Source organism: Panthera tigris, chromosome B4 (assembly GCF_018350195.1).
Source record: "Panthera tigris isolate Pti1 chromosome B4, P.tigris_Pti1_mat1.1, whole genome shotgun sequence".
Classification (NCBI taxonomy): Eukaryota; Metazoa; Chordata; class Mammalia; order Carnivora; family Felidae; genus Panthera; species Panthera tigris.
The window spans coordinates 15169108-15189429 of NC_056666.1; the positions used below are offsets into that span (position 1 = coordinate 15169108).

Sequence of the window (20322 nt, forward strand, 5' to 3'; positions counted from 1 at the left end):
CAGAAATTTCTTTCTCACAGTTCTGGGGGCCAGACTCTGAGATGAAGGTGCTGGTGGGACTGTACTTGTTCAAAGCCTCCAGGGGAAAAATCTACCTTCCTTCTTCCTTCCATTGTCGGGTTGTTCCAGACATTCTTGGCTTGCGGCCGTATAACTTCAGTTTCTGCCTCTTTCTTCACATGGCTTCCTCCTATCTGTCTGTGTCTTCTCTTCATTTCTTAGAAGGACACATCGTTAGATTTAGTGTCTACCCAGATAATCCGGAATGATCTCATCCCGAGACCCTTTGCTTCATCACAACGGCAAAGACTCTTTTCCCAAAGAGGATCATTTTCAGAGGTGCAGGGGTTAAAACATGGACAGATCTTTTTGGAGTCCACCCCTCAACTCCCAACACATTATATTAGATGTGTAGGAGCAAGCAGAATAAATGACTATCTGAACAGGTGTTGACTACAGTTTGTTTTATGAAAAGGCCTGACAGTGTTGCAAAGGCTAGACATTAGCCTTTGATTAACGAATTAAATTGATTAAGGAAGTAACACAGTACAAATGAGACTAATAATACATTACAATTACTTCTATCTTGTATAGTGGAATAAAGCCATATCAACAGACTGGTAAATTCTCATAATCACACCTGGCATTCAGCTATTTAATAAACTCGCAGTCCTACAGAATGTACTGAAACAATGCTTCTACTTAATAGAAATATTATAAAAGCCTGTGCTGAGAAAAGTAAGTTATAGCTGTGGCCGAATAGAGAAGCCAATATTAATGACTGAGAACGTCAAGGTAAAGGCAATTTTCCTGGCAACTGGGTTAGTATCAAGAACAGTACATACATGGCTATTTTCTCTTTTTTTTAATTTAAAAAAAAATTTTTTTAACGTTTATTTATTTTTGAGACAGAGACAGAGCATGAACGGGGGAGGGGCAGAGAGAGAGGGAGACACAGAATCGGAAGCAGGCTCCAGGCTCTGAGCCGTCAGCCCAGAGCCCAACGCGGGGCTCGAACTTAGGGACCGCGAGATCGTGACCTGAGCTGAAGTCGGACGCTTAACCGACTGAGCCACCCAGGCACCCCTATACGTGGCTATTTTCAAACTCTTCTGGTCATACTGATAAAATACAGGGATGCTTCTAGATCCCCGTCGTAGACATAGTGCACCATAGTATGAAGAAGAGACTCTTTGGACCCAGAGACACCTGCTTTTGAATCTTCACTCTACCATGTGCCATGAGATCTAGGGTAGGTTCATGCGAATTTAAAATAATGTATTTGATCATGTTACCTTGGATGATACAGAACATATGTAGTGTCTCTAATCAAGAAAGATGATTCTTTAATACTCATTAAACAATGTGAAGTATGTCATGCAAATGAGCAAGATATATTTTAAATTTCATAAATATTTCTTAGGTTCTTGAAAACATTTGTATCATGCTACGATTATGCTCTCTATAGGTCCATTAGACTACAGTTATTAAATTAACTATGTTCAAATATTGTATATTCCTACTGATTTTGTGACCGCCCAACTGATTGATTACAAAAAGCAGTATGTTAAAATCTATTACAGTGGATTTTTAGCTTCTGATTGCGTGTCTGCGCGCGCACGTGTGTGTGTGTGTATGTGTGTGTGTGTGTGTGCGCGCGTGTATGTGTGTGTATTTTGAAGCTATGCTGTCACAAGTTTTTTTACCTTCCTGGTGAATTGAAATTTATTTCAATGTATATTGAATTGCTTTATCTCTAGTAATTTGAGTAACGCTTTTTGTTTGAAAGGCTGTTTTATCTGATGCTAGTGCGACTATACTGATCTTTCTGTATTAGTTTTATAATTTAGATGTGTTTTACATAAGGGGCATGTGGCTGGGTTTGGGATTTACCCAGTCTCTTCTTTTATATGAAAAATTCAGTTTACATACATTGACCATGTTTACTAAAATGTTTACCCCACCTTTTCTTTTTGTCATAGTTAATGTCATTCTTTCTTGATTTCTTTTACTGATTTTTTTCACCTCCTTATTTTATCTTTCCCCTTTAACACTTTGGAAGGTATATATACTATTTCTATCCTATTAGTGGTTATGATAGAAAATGTAACATGTATCAAATGTAACATATCAAATTTTAAATATAATAAATTTCTTACCAACCTTCCTGGTAAGACAAAGACCCTAGAACCCTTCAGTTTCAATCATCTACCATCTAAGTTTTATACCTTTTTTTTTTTTTCCAGAATGTGTGTCTATTTTCTTTTTCTAATCCCAGTGATTAGACATGATTTTACTATCATAAGACATATTGATGGTCACTGTATATTTAGATTTGCCTTTCTGCTGGCAATTTTCTTTGCTCACCATTTGCTCTTACATCTCAGGTCTTTATCCTTGAATTTCCTAAGGTAAATCATTTGAAGATCCTTTGATGTGTATCTGTTTTGGTAATAAAAACTTAGCATATAGGTATCTGAGAATGCCTTCATTCCTTCATTCATAAGAGGTAATCAAATAGAAAAGGCAATTTATCATAATTAATTAAAATATACAATTCTAATTAAAAGTTAGTTTTTCTAAGCCCTTTAAAGATATTCCATTTTCAACTGAAATATGGTACTGCCGTTCATAAGTCGGCTGAATCTAATTATGCTTCCTTTGAAGTAACGTGCCTTTTTCTTTCTGTTTTTAACCTGTCTCTGGTAGTCTGTATTTGCACTATGATCTATCTCAGTGTGAAATTCTTTTTATGGCGTATCCTTGGGATTCCTGGATATGAAAATGTAGTTTTCATTGTTTCTGGAAAACTTTAGCCATTGTCTCTTTGAATATCACTCTATCTGTATCTTCTTGGTTATTTGCATCATAAACTCCAATTTGATATATGTAGGATCTTATTACCTGTTCTGCAGGTCTCTTAACATCTCCTTCATATTTCCATCCATTTGCATATTTGAACTATTTTTCTTAAAGTTCTATCTTCCTATTTACTACTTCCCTCTCCAGCAAAATCAATCTGTTGCCTAGCCTATCAATTTGGTTTACAGTATTAAGAATAGGGGTACCTGGGTGGCTCACTCGGTTAAGGGTCTCACCCTTGATCTTGGCTCGGATCATGATCTCACGATTCATGAGTTCGAGCCCCACATCAGGCTCTGCACTGACAGTGCAGAGCCCGCTTGGGATTCTGTCTCTCCCTCTCTCTGCCCCTTCCCAGCTTGTTCTCTCTCTCTCTCTCTCAAAATAAATAAATAAACTGAAAAAAAATAAGAACATAAAACTTAAAACCGCAGTCTTTTCAAAAAAAAAATTCTGTAAGTTCTGTTTGTTTACTTTTTACATCTGCTTGGTTAATTCTGATAATTTCTTTTTCCTTCAATATGTTTACAATTAAATCTTTAAAAAATATTAAACATATAGGGGCGCCTGGGTGGCTCAGTCAGTTGACTGTCCGACTTCAGCTCAGGTCATGATCTCACAGCTCGTGAGTTCGAGCTCCGCGTCGGGCTCTGTGCTGACAGTTCAGAGACTGGAGCCTGCTTCGGATTCTGTGTCTCCCTCTCTCTCTGCCCCTAACCCACTCACATTCTTTCTCTGTCTCTCTCAAAAATAAAAATAAACATTAAAAAAATTTAAAAAATATTAAACATACCATATTTACCTTGTAATCAATAAATCTAATTTCTAAGGCCTGATTTTATAGTTTGTTGGTTCTTCTGGCTTTTATTCATGTGAGGTTATTTTCTCATATTAAAAAAATGTTATTGTGATCTTGGATTCCTTGGAAATTATCATGAATCCTAGGTTAGAAGATTTTTTTCCCATTTGTTTGTTTGTTTTGTTTATTTCTTACAGGCAGTTAGGGGGCATTGCCAATCTGGTTCTACTTTAGACTCAATTTTTGTAAATAAAAAAAATGTTTATTTATGGCAACATGCTCATAGTATAAAATCTACCATTGTACCCATTTTGAGGTATAAAGTTCAACGGTGTTGTGCAACCAATCTCCAGAACTCTTTTCATCTTGCAAAACTGAAACTCTGTACCCACTGAACAACAACTCCCCACTTCTCCTCCCCACTGGCCATGGCACCTACCATTCTATGAATCTGATGACTCCAGGTACCTCATTCAAGTCATACAGTATTTTTTGTATGTGTGTGACTGTTTAAACTTTTGACTTGAAGAGTTTCGAACCACACAGGTTCTATGAATTCTGTCCCCTAAACTCAGTGAGTGTGGGCTTGTGGTTATGGATTCTCACTGGAGACATTTTTTCTCACTCTGCTTCCCTTTCACCAGAAGACAATACTGAGAAAGGCATATCACCAAAGACTCCCTCTGTGAACCAGGTTTTTACCTATTCTGCCCACATGGGTAGTGTCTGGGGTGAGGGAGCCCTCCCTTTATGTACTGATGGGAACTGTGTTCTCCAATTTACTTCCTGCCTTATCCAGGCTGGGCTCTGTCTCCCTTTGGTCCATTAACCTACCCCTCTCCCCCACCTGCCAGGCAAATGAACACTCTAGGTCTCCCCTTACCTCTCAGTTTCTTTGCTCCCTTGTTGTTTCTGCACCATGAGAAAGTCCTTTACTTCCCCACCAGCCTAATCAAGCATTTAAAAATATGATTATTTTTTCCCTTTCATTATATTCAGTATTTTACATGCACTATGCTGGAGAGGCTTTCTCTGAACCTTTAGTCCGCCATACTATTTGAACCGCCTCATGGTGATTCGTAAAGAAGAATCTTTCTAATTCTCTCTATAGTTAGATATGTAGGTAAGTTAGAAAATTACGCTTGGCCCTAGTAGAAAGTTAGCTTTTGTTGGAAATTGTGAAATAAATCTTAACTCCTAGGACAGTAGGATAATTTTGCTCATAAAATCAAACAACATATATATGTACATATATGTATATGTATATATGTATATATATGTATATGTACATATATATGTATTTTTTTAACTAACAAAGGTACATTATCTGATTTTCAGGGGTTGCCATCCCAGTGCCTCCCTCTAGAATAGCTCAGGATGGAACTGAGAGGTTGGCCTGGCATCAGACAGATTCAGAGCATCCTAGAAAATCCTGAGACCATTTCTCAAACAGCCACCCATTCTGTACCTATATTAGGGACTATGCAGGGTTCCAGTGCCTGAAATACATACAAGTAGGAACATTTCAGTGAGAGTCAACTGGGCAAAATGGCTTCAGAAAAAGTAGTGCATTTAGAAAAACAAACGGAATAAAGTAACAGAAAAAAAAATAATCAGGGAGGCAGATGCCGGCAACTTTAGCTTTCTGATGTGGGTGTTCACAGCAAGACAGTTGCCAGGCTGACGTTTGACTAGGTCAGCCTTTCACAGACTCTCTGAGGTCTGCTGGGCTGTGCACGCAATCTGATCTGTACTGAAAGGGCAGCTTTCATAATGGGGACAAATCACAAAAGAGCATGTATTTCCTGCAACAAAATGCACGGACAACATACAAAAAAAGAAGAGCATTCTGAAAACAAGGCCTCCCAGGAAAACAAAACGGAACAAAACACAGAATCATTCCTTTCTCCCACCATGCCGTTTTAGGCATAAAAGAGACGGTTCTGAACCCACCGGCTGTTCTGATTGCCAGGTAACCAGTAAAGGCGCTAGCTCTGCCCTGTGGCTGCTTTTAGAACACGGGGGTCTCCCCCAGGACTGGCGCTCAGCCTTGACCACGCGTAAAATTGGTGCATTTATCCCCTTAGAGGTAAGACTTCTATCATTTCAGAATACAAAATAAAATATTCCAGCATGGACACAATCACGTTAAAGCAGTGAAATATTTGGAAGGGATATAAATCTTCACTAGCATTCATGCATAAGGCATTTTATCTTAAAATGTATGTTTACACACACACACACACACACACACACACACACACAATACAACACAACACAACAACAATAGCAAAACTGTTATCTACCTATCCAAAAGGAACAGTTGGGACCCTGAGAGGGAAGAGTTAATGAATGGCAGACACCTCAGGACACCTCTGAACCACATTGTTGTCATGTGACCATTTGTGACCTGCTTACGGTCATTTACCTGGAGATAACAACCTGACAAGATAAATCTGCTTCGGTGTCTAGGCCCTCCCCTAACCATCTGTTCTCTTTAAGAAATATGGGTCTGTGGATGCGCCTATGGACTGCTGTGAATTTAGCCCTAGGGAACACTGCAGGGGGCTGTCCTTGACAGTTATAGTCACCCAAAGTCAACAGTTATTGGAAAATAACACCAGCACCTAAGTGTTCCTGTTTGGGTTGTTAATCCACAAAGGCTTTATGCCTTTTAATCATTTAGTATAATTTTACTCCCTGTTGAAACTCTATCTACATTTCCAGTTGGCATGTAATCACAGCCCTGTGTCTGCCCCTGGTCTAATATTTGGTGTATGTGATTAAAGAGGATACCCCATGGATAGTGTCTTTGCAATTCATCTCCAAGGAAATTTTATCCTTAATGTACTATAGAGTAGCTGTAGGTATTTTTGTGACAACACCATTCTTTCATTACCAGTGAAAGTTGGGTAAAGCAATATGGCTGGAAGGCATTTGGGTACTAACTATTTACTGATTAAAGTTTGAGTCCCAGGGAGGGCAAAAGACAGGTGCTATGCCTCCATCATTTTTCTACTTGGTTATCTATCTAACAAACCACAGAACTTTGATGGAAATCCAGGGCCCAGAGTTTGATTAGGGGCACAATAATAATCAAGTGTAGGAAAATAGCCCACCTCTCTCTTTGAAAATTGCTCCCTGTGGAAGGTAGAAGAATTTGACCCCAGGGTTCTGAAAGAAAAGGGAGAGCTCAGGGAATGGGCTAATAACACATTTTATTCTTCGTACCTCTGATTATTCATGCCAGATTCACCTCTTTATAGGTTACAATTTTGATATATTTTTTCATGCACTTAATTAGATGAAGAGGGTAGAATATTACTGCATTCATTCATTTATTCACTCGTTCAACAAATACTTATTGAGCGCCTCATTACCATGTACCAGACAGTGGAAAGTAGCAGGGAACAACATATTCTCTGCCTTCAAAACGATTACTGAATTATGGGGCACCTGGGTGGCTCAGTCGGTTAAGCGTCCGACTTCGGCTCAGGTCACGATCTCGTGGTTTGTGAGTTCGAGCCCCACATTGGGCTCTGTGCTGACAGCTCAGAGCCTGGAGCCTGCTTCGGATTCTGTGTCTCCCTCTCTCTCTGCCCCTCCCATGGTCATGCTCTGTCTGTCTCTGTCTCTCAATAATAACAAATAAACATTAAAAAAAATGATTACTGAATTATAATTATGGTGACTTTTAACCTTAAGGTTGCCTTTGAAAAGCCACAAAAAAATTATCTGGGATTCTTGGAACTGTACACTTTTAATTCCTAGGAATCCTAGTGAATTAACGTGAAACCATTCAAAAACAATTCCAGGCAAATGTTTTGCAAACTTAAATTGAGCAAAACATCCTTATATACTTAAATAGTACGGCATTTTAAAGAAAGAACAATTGGAATGCTATGCACATGAAATGGTTTATAACATTTAGAATCCTGCGTGTACAATGCTGTATTTCTTAACAGTTTATTATTAGCATTATGCATATGCATGCATTATGTGCATAAGTAGAGCATGCCTGAGAGGAATGAGTACACACATTGGATAGTATATACATTGTGCACATTATTTATAGTAAAGAGAACTTATTTAGTCATATTGGCTCAGATCCTACCATGGAGTGAAAAATCAAAGGAAACAGTTCAGGCCACAAAGTAGAGGCCTGACAAGCAAGTGACAGTTTTTTTAAAAAGGAAATATTTACTAATAACACACCCCTTTTTAAAATTTGCTAATGTCCTCTGATATTTCTTCTGCTATCTCTGTGGCAGATGACAGGAAAGAAAAGCTAGAAAAAAGAAAAAAAAATAGATGCTTTGAAAGCATGTCATTATGGCCACATGTACATAACTTGTATGGTTGGGGCTGAATTTTATATAAAAGTCTACACTGGTTTGTAGGGAGCACTCACTGACACAGAAACACAAACACCGAACACATATCAGGTTACCATTGTGTGAGGATATCGGCAAGTAACTACATCATCAGTGTGTGTGTATCTATTTTCTTCTAGATTCTATGCATGGGACAATGGAGAAATGGGGTACGGGCGTCATGTGGCTTAATTTCTAGTTCTGACAACAGCACTTATTTGCTTGGTCTTGAGAAAGTCACTGAAGCCTTCAAGTCCTTCTCATCTGTCAAAGGGGGTTAAGAAAAACTACTTCTAACCCTTAATGCATTATGTGCATTCCCCCCCTGTTATTGTTTACCATGGATTTCTTTTCATTGCAGGACTTATTCAATAAGAAAAAAACAAAGTGCAGACAAATGTTTGACAGATTGAAATGTAGCAGAACTTCTTTTTTTTTTTTAATACGGAATTTATTGTCAAATCAGTCCCCATACAACACCCAGGGCTCATCCCAACAGGTGCCCTCCTCAGTGCCCATCACCCACCCTCCCCGCCCTCCCACCCCCTGTCAACCCTCAGTTTATTCTCAGTTTCTGAGAGTCTCTTATGGTTTGGCTCTCTCCCTCTCTAACTTTTTCTTTTTGCCTTCCCCTCCCCCATGGTAGAACTTCTTAATATACACGAGTAATGCCAAATAAAATGCAATTAAGTAATGCTGGTAATTGGTATTTGTGGAGTATCCCAAATTGTACTCTTTACAGACATTTGGGCAGATCAGCCCACGTCAGGGCCAAAGAAGGCATTGGTCAGATATTCTCTCCAGTACATTATAGCCACCCAAAGCTTCTACCAGTAATTTTTTTTTCTAAAGTAATTTCTCATGACTCTGACACCATTCCCATGAAATGTGACATTTTAACAAATAGGATTGCCATGTCTATGAGATTTATCTTTACTTTTCTCAATACCATCATTCCCTGAACTGTGGACCGCCTTACATGAAAAATGCAACCTCTTTTGTGCTAGGTGGCAGCTGGAAAGTTCATATGGTAAAAAGCTCTTCCTAGGGTATATAAACTGTGAAATGTATTTTAAAATAAAGTTTTAATTACATTTCGCAATTCGGAGCCAACTTCTGGTGTTAGTCTAATTTAAACAAGGGTTTTTCTCTCTTGCAGCCATCTGTTCCTTTTGCGTAAGCCTACCCTTAAGTCATAATATTGAAAGTGTGACGTCATTCCTTCTATGATGTCATTTAATATCTCTGCATGGTGTGGAACCAGGCAGGAGGAAGATGCTCGTTCAGATGTAGGTGATGGGGAATACAATTAATACATAACAATCTGAACTGTTTTTCTATTGCTTTCCATTCCCAGTGGTTTTCTAACATTGAAAAGACTGTGCTATAAAAGTAATGCCTTAAAACACAAAAAGATAAGTGATCTTTAAAATTCATATACGGAATAAACAAGTGTGTTCATGTGAATGTACCCTAATAATTGACGGTTTTGAGTTTGTGTGAAACCAAAGTTTCTGGGAAATATTTAATTGAAATAACAAATTATACTTGCTAACCACAGGCAATGTTTAGATTACACATTAAGAATCTGCCTTAGTCAGTAGGAGGCTTGCCTGGTCCCACAAATACAACTCGATAATACAGCAGCATAAATAACCCAGAAAATGACCCAAAGACTACCAGAACGAACTCTACCCTTAAAGGTAGAGAAGAGACCACATCAGAGAGGGTATGAAGGATGGAGGCATGGTGTGGAACAAAAGGGACTCGCTGTCCTGAGGGGATGGGGGAGGCATCAGCGTGGAGAGGGGAGAGAAACAGACTACGACGATGTCGGGGATGGTGGGGAGAGCCTGTACAGGGAAGACAAAAATCTCTGCAACACTTGACTTTGAAATCAAGAGGGGCCAACTTTTGTAAGTTCTTACAACCATGAATTAAAGCCTGGAATTTTAAAAATCAGAGGACTCAGTTCTGGGACAACCAAAGGGAGATAGGAAGCTGACTCCTTGTCCTTAAAGAGACAGCACAACAAGCAGCCCACGGAGATAGAGCCTGGAAGTGGCAGTTTGAAAAATGCCTGGAGCAAATGGGAAGGGAGCGCTATTTACCCATCTCAGAGCACGTCAGAGGGGCAGGGATCACCAGGAAGACCCCTTCAGGAACAAAGGGGCTGTCAGGTTCCATTTCCCACCCCACCGCCCAGAATAAACACACAACCACCTGTGGGAACAAGCGTGACACTGCCATTGGCCACCTCACTCGCTTACACCAAGCCATGCCCACCTGTGCTTCAGTGGATCTGCTCTTCCCAGTCCTGCTTGCTTTAGTCCCAGTGCTGGGGTCTCCTCCCCCAGAAGAGCATTGCAAGCCTTGCCAACACCATGTCTCCTGACGGGCACATGTTGTGGGGCCTTGGTCCTGGCATCAGCGGCAGCAGGGGCAGCGGCCTGAAGGGAGGCCCTGCAGAAGCCCGAGCCATACTTTGTTAAAACCGTGTGCCCTGTCCATGCAGCCACAGTTCCCGGTGTGCACCTTGTTAAAACTGCATGCCTCACGCCAGCCAGGGGCCAAACACTGCCCACAAGAGGCAAAGAGAGCCTCTGCAGACAGCTGACCTGAGAGAGAGAGCAGCCAGGGCACAACAGCAGGGCACATGCAACGCATATAGGAGACACCTCCTGAAACGCCGGGCTCCGGGCAACACGGGACACTACAAGCCCTTTCAAAAGGCCGTTACTTTCAAGGACAGGGGATATAGTTGACTTTCCCAAGACACAGAAACAGATACAGAGAGTGAAACAAAAGGAAGAGACGGAGGAATATGTTCCAAATGAAAAAGACAGGACAACACTACAGCAAGAGATCTGAGCAAAACGGAGATAAATAATATACCTGATAGAGAATTTAAAGTAATGATCATAAAGATACTCGCTGGACTTAGAAAAGAGTGGCGGACCTCAGCGAGATCCTTAACAAAGAGATAAAAGAGAATGAATCAGAGATGAAGAACACAATAAATAAAATTTAAAAATATATACTAGTTGGAATAAACAGCGGGCTATAGGAATCAGAGGAATGAATTAGTGACCTAGAAGACAGAGTAATGGAAAGTAATCAAGATGAACAGATAAGAGAAAAAAATTTTGCAAAATGAGAATAGACTTAGGGAACCCAGTGACTCCATCAAGCGTAATAATATTTACATAATAGGGGTCCCAAAAGAAGGAGAGAGGAAAGGAGGCAGAACATGTATTTGAAGAAATAATAGCTGAAAACTTCCCCAACCTAGGGAAGGAAACAGATATCCTGGTCTAGGAGGCACAGAAAATGCCTCACAAAATCAACACGAGGAGGTCCACACTGAGACACATAGTAATTGAAATGGTAAAAAGTACTGATAAAAAAAATCTTAAAAGCAACAACAAAAAAGACAGTTACATATAAGGGAAACCTCATAAGGCTATCAGCAGTTTTTTCAATAGAAACTTTGCAATCCAGAAAGGAGTGGCATGATATATTCAAAGTGCTGACAGGAGAAAAATCTGCAGCTAAGAATACTCTATCTAGCAAAGCTATTATTCAGAATAGAAGGAGAGATAAAGAGTTTCTCAGACAAACAAAAGGTAAGGAGTTTATGACCACTAATCCAGCCCTACAAGAAATGTTAAAGGGGACTCTTTGAGTAGAAAAGAAAGACCATAAGCAAAAGTAGGAAAAGTGGGAAACATAAAATCAGTAAAAATAAGTACATCTGTAAAAATCAGTCAAGGGATTCACAAAATAAAAGGATGTAAAATATGATACTATATCCCTAAAACATGAGATAGAGGGAAAGGAACAAAAAAATGGGTTAAAACTTAAGCAACCATCAACGTAATGTAGACTGCTATATGCTGAAGATGTTATAAACAAACCTAAGAGTAACCACAAATCAAAAACCAGTAATAGATACGCAAAGATAAAGATAAAGGAATCCAAGTATATCACTAAGGAAAGCCAGCAAACCGTGAGAGAGAGCAAGAGAAGAAAGGATCAGAGAAAATCTACAGAAACAACCACAAAACAAGTAACAAAATGGCAATAAAAAATATGTATCAATAATTACTTTGTATTTAATGAACTAAATGCTCTAATCAAAAGACATAGGGTGGCAGAAGGGATTAAATAAAACAGAAACAACAACAACAAAAAAACAAGACCCATCTATATGCTGCCTGCAAGAGACTCATTTTAGACCTAAGGAAATCTGCAGATTGAAAGTGAGGGAATGGAGAAACATCTTGCAAATGCATGTCAAAAGAAACTTGGGGTAGCAATACTTATATTGGACAAAATGGACTTTAAAACAAAGACTCCAACAAGAGACAAAGAAGAACACCGAGTAATAGCAAAGAGGACAATCTTTGTCCTTCCCGACAAGAAGATATATCAAATGTAAGTACTCATGCACTACACATGGGAGCACCCAAATATATTTAGCCGCTATTGACAAAAATAAAGGAAATAATCAATAGGAATACAATAATAGTAGGGGATGTTAACCTCCCACTTACATCAATGGACAGATCATCCAAACAGAAAATCAATAAGAAAACAGTGGTTTTGAATGACACACTGGACCAGATGGGCCTAATAGATATGGACATAGCATTCCATTCTAAAACAGCAGAATGCACATTCTTTTCAAGTGTACATGGAACATTCTCCAGAAGAGATCACATATTGGGCCACAAAACAAGTCTCAATAAATTAAAAAATACTGAAGTTATACCATGCATCTTTTCGGACTGCAATGCTGTGAAACTAGATCAACCACAAGAAAATACCTGGAAAGCGCACAAATATATGCATGTTAAATTCCATGCTACTAAACAATGGACGGGTCAACCAAGAAATCAAAGGAATAAAAAATCACATGGAAACAAAAGGAAAATGAAAATGAAGACATAATGGGCCAAAATCTTTGAAATGCAGAAAAAGCTGTTCTAAGTGGGACATTTATAGCACTACTACCTACCCCCAAAAGCAAGAAAAATCTCAAATACACAACCTAACCTTAAAGCTAAAGGATCTAGAAAAAGAACAAACAAAACCTGAAACCAGCAGAAGGAAGGATAATACAGATAAGAGCAGAGATGAATGGGATAGAAACTAAAAAAACAAAACAAAACCATAGAACAGATCAATGAAACCAGGAGCTGGTTCTTTGAAAAGGTCAACAAAATTGATTAACCTCTAGCCAGACTCATCAGAGAGAGAGAGAGAGAGAGAGAGAGAGAGAGAACTCAAATAAGCAAAATCAGAAATGACAGAAGAGAAATAACAACCAACACCACAGAATATAAATGATTATAAGAGAATGTTATGAAAAATCATATGCCAAACTTTGGATAACCTGTAAGAAATGGGTAAATTCCTAGAAACATATAACCTACTAAAACTCAAGCAGGAAGAAACAGAAAACTTCAACCAATTACCAGCAATGAAACTGAATCATTAATCAAAAAACTCCCAACAAACAAAAGTTCAGGATTGGATGGCCTCACAGGTGAATTCAACCAAACATTCAAAGTTAGAACCTATTCTTCTCAAACTATTCCAAAAAAATAGAAGAGGAAGGAACACTCCCAAATTCTACTCTATGAGGCCTACATTAACCGTAAGGCAAATAAAGATACCACAAAAAAAGAGAACCACAGGTCAGTATCTCTGATGACATAGATGCAAAAATACTCAGAAAAATATTAGAAAACCAAGTCCAGCAATATATTTTAAAAAAATCATTCACCATGATCAGCGTGGGATTTATTCTCGGGAGGCAAGGGTATTTCAATATTTCCAAATGAATCAGTTTGATATATCACATCAAGAAGAAAAAGGTTAAAAACCATATGATCATTTCAACAGATGCAGAAAAAAGCATTTGACAAAGCACAACCTCCATTTATGATAAAAAACCCTCAACAAAGTAGGGTGAGAGAGAACATACCTCAACATAGTAAAGGTCTTATACGAAAACCCCACATCATACTAACATCATACTCACTGGGGAAAAACTGAGAGCTTTTCCCTTAAGGTAAGAAACAAGACAAAAATGTCCACTCTCCCCACTTCTATTCTGCATGGTACTAGAAGTCCTAGCCACAGCAATCAGACAACAACAAAAAAATAAAAGGCATCCAAATAAGTAAGGAAGAAGTAAAACTATCATTGTTTGCAAATGACAAAATACTATTTCTAGAAACCCCTAAAGACTCCACCACAAGGCTGGTAAAACTACTGATAAATTAATTCAATAAGGTTGCAGGTTACAAAATAATACACAGAAATCCATAGCATTTCTATACACTAATAATGAAGCAGCAGAAAGACAAACTAAGAAAACAATTCCATTTATAGTTGTACCAAAAATAATAAAAAACCTAGGAATAAACTCAACCAAAGAGGTGAAAGACCTATACTCTGAAAATTATAAAACTGATAGAAGAAGTTGGAGACAACACAAATGGAAGATTCCATGCTCACGGACTAGAAGAACAAATATTGTTGAAATGTTCATACTACCTAAAGCAATCTACAGATTTAGTGCAACCCCTATAAAAATAACAACAGCATTTTACACAGAATTAGAAAAAACAATTCTAAAATTTGTATGAAACCAAAAAAACCCTAAATAGCCAAAGCAATCTTGAAAAAGAAAAACAAAACTGGAGCTAGCATAATTCCAGACTTCAAGTTATATTACGAAGCTGTAGTAATCAAAACAGCATGGTACTGGAACAAAAATACACACATAGATCAATGGAATAGAACAGAAAGCCCAGAAATAAACTTAAAATTTTGTGGTCAATTAATCTTTGACAAAGGATAAAAGAGTATGCCATGGGGGAAAAAAACGAATGATGCTGGGAAAACTGGACAGCTACATGAAAAAGAATGAAACTGGTTCATTACAGCACACATAAAAATCTCAAAGTGGGTCAAGGACTTAAATGTGAGATGTGAAACCCATAAAAATCCCAGAAGAGGGCACAAGCAACAGTGATTTCTCTGACACTGGTCATAACAACATCTTTCTAGATATGTCTCCTGAGGCAAGGGAAACAAAAGCAAAAATAAAGCATTGAGACTACATAAAAATAAAAAGCTCCTACACAGCAAAGGTAACAACCAGCAAAACTAAAAGACAACCTACTGAATGGGAAAAGATATTTGCAAATGAAATATCCAGTAAAAAAGAGTTCACATGCAAAATATATAAAGAACCTATACAACTTAACACACACACAAAACACTGCAATTAAAAAATGGGCAGAAATATCTGAAAAGATATTTCTCCAAAGAAGTCATCCAGATGGCTATCAGGCACGTGAAAAGATGCTCAACATCACTCATCATCAGGGAAATGCAAATCAAAACCACAATGAGGTATTACCTCACAACTGTCAGAACGGCTAAAATACACAAAGTCAGAAACAAGTGTTGGCAAGGATGTGGAGAAAAAGGAACTCTCATGCATTGTTGGTGGCAATGCAAACTGGTCCAGCCACTGTGAAAGACAGTATGGAGGTTCCTCAACAAATTAAAAATAGAACCACCCTACTGGGCATTTACCCGAAGAATACGAAAACACTAATTCAAAGGGATAGCAATTCATAGGGACTAATTCACTAATTCATAGGGACATCCCTATGTTGATTGCAGCATTATGTATGGACAATAGCCAAGCTACGGAAGCCACCCAAGTGTCCAATGGGTAAAGAAGAAGTGGTGTGTGTGTGTGTGTGTGTGTGTGTGTGTGTGTGTGTGTGTGTATAAATTTCCATTGATGAAATCTTGCCCATTTGCAACAACATGGATGGATCTAGAGAGTAAAATGCCAAGTGAAATAAGCCAGTCAGAAAAAGACAAATACCATATGATTTCATTCATATGTGGGATTTAAGACACAAGACAAACATTGGGGGAAAAAAGAATAGCAAACAAACCAAAAAACCAGACTCTTAACTAGGTAACAAACATGGCTGCCAGGGGCAGGGGTTGAAACAGGTGAAGGGGGTTAAGAGTACACTTACCATGATGAGCACTAAGTAGCATATGGAACTGTTGAAACACTATATTGCACATAGTATATTGTATGTATAACACTGTATGTTAACTACACTGGAACTAAAAAAAAACCCCAACTTATTCTATTTAGTTTCTATTTTGGCATTAAAAAGAAACGAAAATTATCAATTAAGAATTTCTCAGATTTATTAGGTGCAAGTGCCATTAGCAATATATGAACATATATGAATAGTGTCTTAGAATTGTATTAATATTGAACTTATTAGATTATAGTAATTTATATATTAATTTCTTCAACACATTACATTATATTTAAACATACATAAGTTATTACATGGATAGCTCTCAGTGAGCTTAGTAATTCTCTTAAGGAGTTGTTGAAAAACTCTTATAAAATAATAAAGAATCCCATGTAACATTATCTGTACAAATATCCACTGGTTTTTAAATTGAGGAATTCAGTGGGGACAGAGATTAAAAGGTTATTTTGGGAATTACTTTGGTTATAACTAATTTTTATAATAATCAGTCACTAAAATTCAACATTGTTTTTTAAAACTTTTAAAACATTTTTTATTTATTTTTGAGAGAGAGAGACACACACAGTTCAAATGAGGAGGGGCAGAGAGAGAGGAAGACACAGAATCGGAAGCAGGCTCCAGGCTCCGAGCTGTCAGCACAGAGCCTGACGCGGGGCTTGAACTCAAGAACCATGAGATCACGACCTGAGCCCAAGTCGGACACTCAACTGACTGAGCCACCTAGGCACCCCAACATTGTTTTTCATAAATAAGTTGTGTATACACACCCACTTATTATTGTATTTCTGTGCCAATTCTAAAAAATTACTTGGTCAAGTTCATTCGTTTTAGCATTGAATGTATTCTGTGTTTCTCTTGGAATCAGGCCGTGAGCTGGTCTGATCTCAAATTAGCTCTGCCCTCATGGTACTAAGTCTCTAGGCCCAGGAATTCACAGATGGGACTGGCTGGTGGATTACAACACGGTCAACAATGCAGTGTAATGGAAAGTGAACTGCAATTGGAGTAGGAATACTTGATCACTCAAAAGATCCAAGCTTTAGTTTCCTCTTCTATATAATAATGATAATATGTAGTAAAATGATTTCACCAGTTGATTGTGAGTTTCAGAACCTGCTCCTCCCATGCTCTTGGTGTCATTTAACGACACCAATATCTAATCGACTGCCCAAGACAGGCCCTCGATTCTCCTTCTCCACCGCTGTCACTATGGGGACAGTGACTCGTGGCTTCCTCTTCCTGCTGTGTGCCCTATTCTGGTCGAACACAGCATTATTCACCCAGGTGTTAAATTCCTCCCTTCCCTGCACCCCCACATGATGAAACCTGTCTACTTTACGAAGATCTCCGAATACAACCCCTCCTATGCATTCCTTCCTTGTTGACTTAATTCAGGCCCTCATCTGCCCTCTGAACTACTGTAATCATCTTCAAACAGGAATCATTCCCTTCGCCTCACCCACGTGGCCACCAATTTTGTTCTTTCCAGTGCAAACTGGATTACATTCCACCCTGAGTCACAGCTCTTTAGTGACCCCTTCGCCTTCAGTACAAAATCCAGATATCTTGGTCATCTGGCCTCTACCCATCCTTTCACTTCATCTCCCATGAACTCCAGTACACACACCAAATTTGGACCAAGGCCACCCCGACTGTGACCCTGAGTGCCCCGTGCTGATCATTCTTACATGCTTCTCACACAAGCTAGTCCCTTTGCTATGAACACTCCATTCTCCCTTATCTACTCGGCAGAGTCTGTTTGCAAACACAGTAAGTTCAACAGAAGTTTTCTTCTTAAGAAAGCTTTTCCTGAAGGAGCCAAGAAGGGTTTGTTAACTCCTTCTCTGTGCCAGCCCCGTTCCTAGCAGTACTTTTATTATGACTTGGTAGGTCTGGAAAACAATCGTTTGCATGTCTCTTTTTTCCTAATAGACACTGAACTTCTTGAAGGATGGGACAGTGTGCTGTCTTTGTTTAGCCAACTAATATCTCATCCTGTAAGTTGATGATCAGTAGTTTCTTGGGGTGCCTGGGTGGGGCAGTCAGTTAAGCGCCTGAGTTGACCTTGGCTCAGGTCATGATCTCAAGGTCTGTTAAGTCCGAGCCCCATGTGGAGCTCTGCCCTGGCAGCGCAGAGCCTGCTTGGGATTCTGTCTGTCCTTCTCTCTCATCTCCCCCACTTGGGCTCTCTCTCTCAAAATAAATAAATAAACTTAAAATTTTTTAAGTAATAATTTCTTTTTTTTTTAATATTTATTTTTGAGAGAGAGAGAGCGAGCAAGAGTGTGTGTGTGTGTGTGTGTGTGTGTGTGTGTGAGAGGGGGAAGGACAGAGAAAGAGGGAGACAGTATCTGAAGCTGGCTCCAGGCTCTGAGTCATCAGCACAAAGCCTGATGCAGGGCTTGAACCCACGAACCATGAGATCATGACCTGAGCCAAAGTCGGACACCTAACCGACTGAGCCACCCAGATGCCCCAAAAGTAATAATTTCTTATTGGTGGATGGATGGGTGGCTGCATGGATAGGTGGATGGTTGCCTCTTCCCTCATGGACTTTATTATTTTTTTTTAAGTTTATTTATTTATTTTTGAGAGCGAGAGAAAGAGCGAGAGAAAGAGAGCGAGAGCACATGTGTGAGCAGGGGAGGAGCAGAGACAGGAGGAGAGCGAGGGAATCCCAAGCAGGCTCCGTGCTGTCAGTGCAGAGCCCTATGTGGGGCTTAAACTAAGGAACTATGAGCTCATGACCTGAGCTGAAATCAAGAGCTGGATTCTTAACCAACTGCACCACCCAAGCCCTCCCGTCATGCACTTTGGCTCTGATAATTACAGCTTTATCATCAGGAACAGCAAGATTCTTTTTCTTTTTTCTTCTCGTGCCTCTCAACAGGTGTACTTCATTATCATCCATCAGGCAACACCTGAACCCCACCAACCTTTATCTGAATCATCTTCTATTCAATAGACTCCACCCAAATGAGTTATTCTTTTCATTTTTCTTTCACAACACTTTGTATTCATTTGTACTAAAAAAAACCTTTCAACACATTTAATTGTAATTATTAGTCTAAATTCCTATCTCCTTCCCTTTGGCTTTACATTCATTAAGACAGCAGCTTAAATATCTCCCTCATATCTGTATTCCCAGCAGAGGCTAGCACAAGGTAGGTGATGGTACAAGATAGTAGATGCTTGCTGAATTAATTCATGAAGGTGTGCTTGAATGTATGAAATGAAAGAAGGCATTTGAGAGTTCTTTGAAACTGGAAAGCCCAAGACAAATGTTAGATACTGTTATCATCTTGATCACACCCACGAATCATATTCTTTGCTGCTTGGTTCTTTCGACCCTTGTCTAAACTATCACTTCACACAGACTTCCTTGCTCCCACTCAGAATGCATTTTGACATTAAACTAAACCCCTCAGCACTCGGATAAGATCTAGAGTATAAAGAAGTTTGACAAACAGAATCAACTGTCATCCGATTTAGTACCAGCCTTAAAACACTAGTGAATGATAACCATATTCTGAAACTGAAGATAGCCAAATCGCTTCAGGTACCACTTTGTGGCTGATGGCAATATGTCTGTCGTAAATTTGTGCCTGTTCCTGATATAGAGAGAATTTGTTTATTAGTTAGGGAGCATAAACATAAAACATGCAACAGGAGAATATATATATATTCAGAGTATATATAATATGAATGACAGGAACAAATACTTGATACAAAAATTTCAGCTTCTTCCTGGGAAATCCCAGGATATTTTACAACGACATTGTAACCACTTCATCCACCTTGAACAAGGAACTTTCTCCAGTGTGAAATGCGGGAGCCCTTCTGTATCTCAAAATCACCCCACTGACTGCTTAGGGCAAGAGGTGAAAAATAATTACCTTAAAGGCTGGGGAAGATTGGAATAAGAAAGAATATCATTTTCATGGATCTAGAATATGGAATGAGCAGAATTAGAGTTGACACCTTGTATGAGAAGCCCTACGAGATCCCTGACGACCGGGAGGACCAGGACCTCTTTAATCCTCATCTGAAAGACGTCAAGCAGAGTACATTTTCCCAAGGTACCATTCTGACATTTGGGGTCAATCCTTTCTCCAAGTGAAAAAAAAAAAAAAGTCACTTGCATAAATGTGACTTCAGTAGCACCTTGACAGTC

At 39.0% G+C, this 20322-nt stretch overlaps 1 protein-coding gene across 1 annotated transcript in view; it reads left to right on the top strand.

Annotated features, from left to right (window-relative positions):
* PTER (phosphotriesterase related) overlaps positions 1-20322 on the top strand; it is a 34153-nt gene that overhangs the window by 2681 nt on the left and 11150 nt on the right. The window lies entirely within an intron of this gene.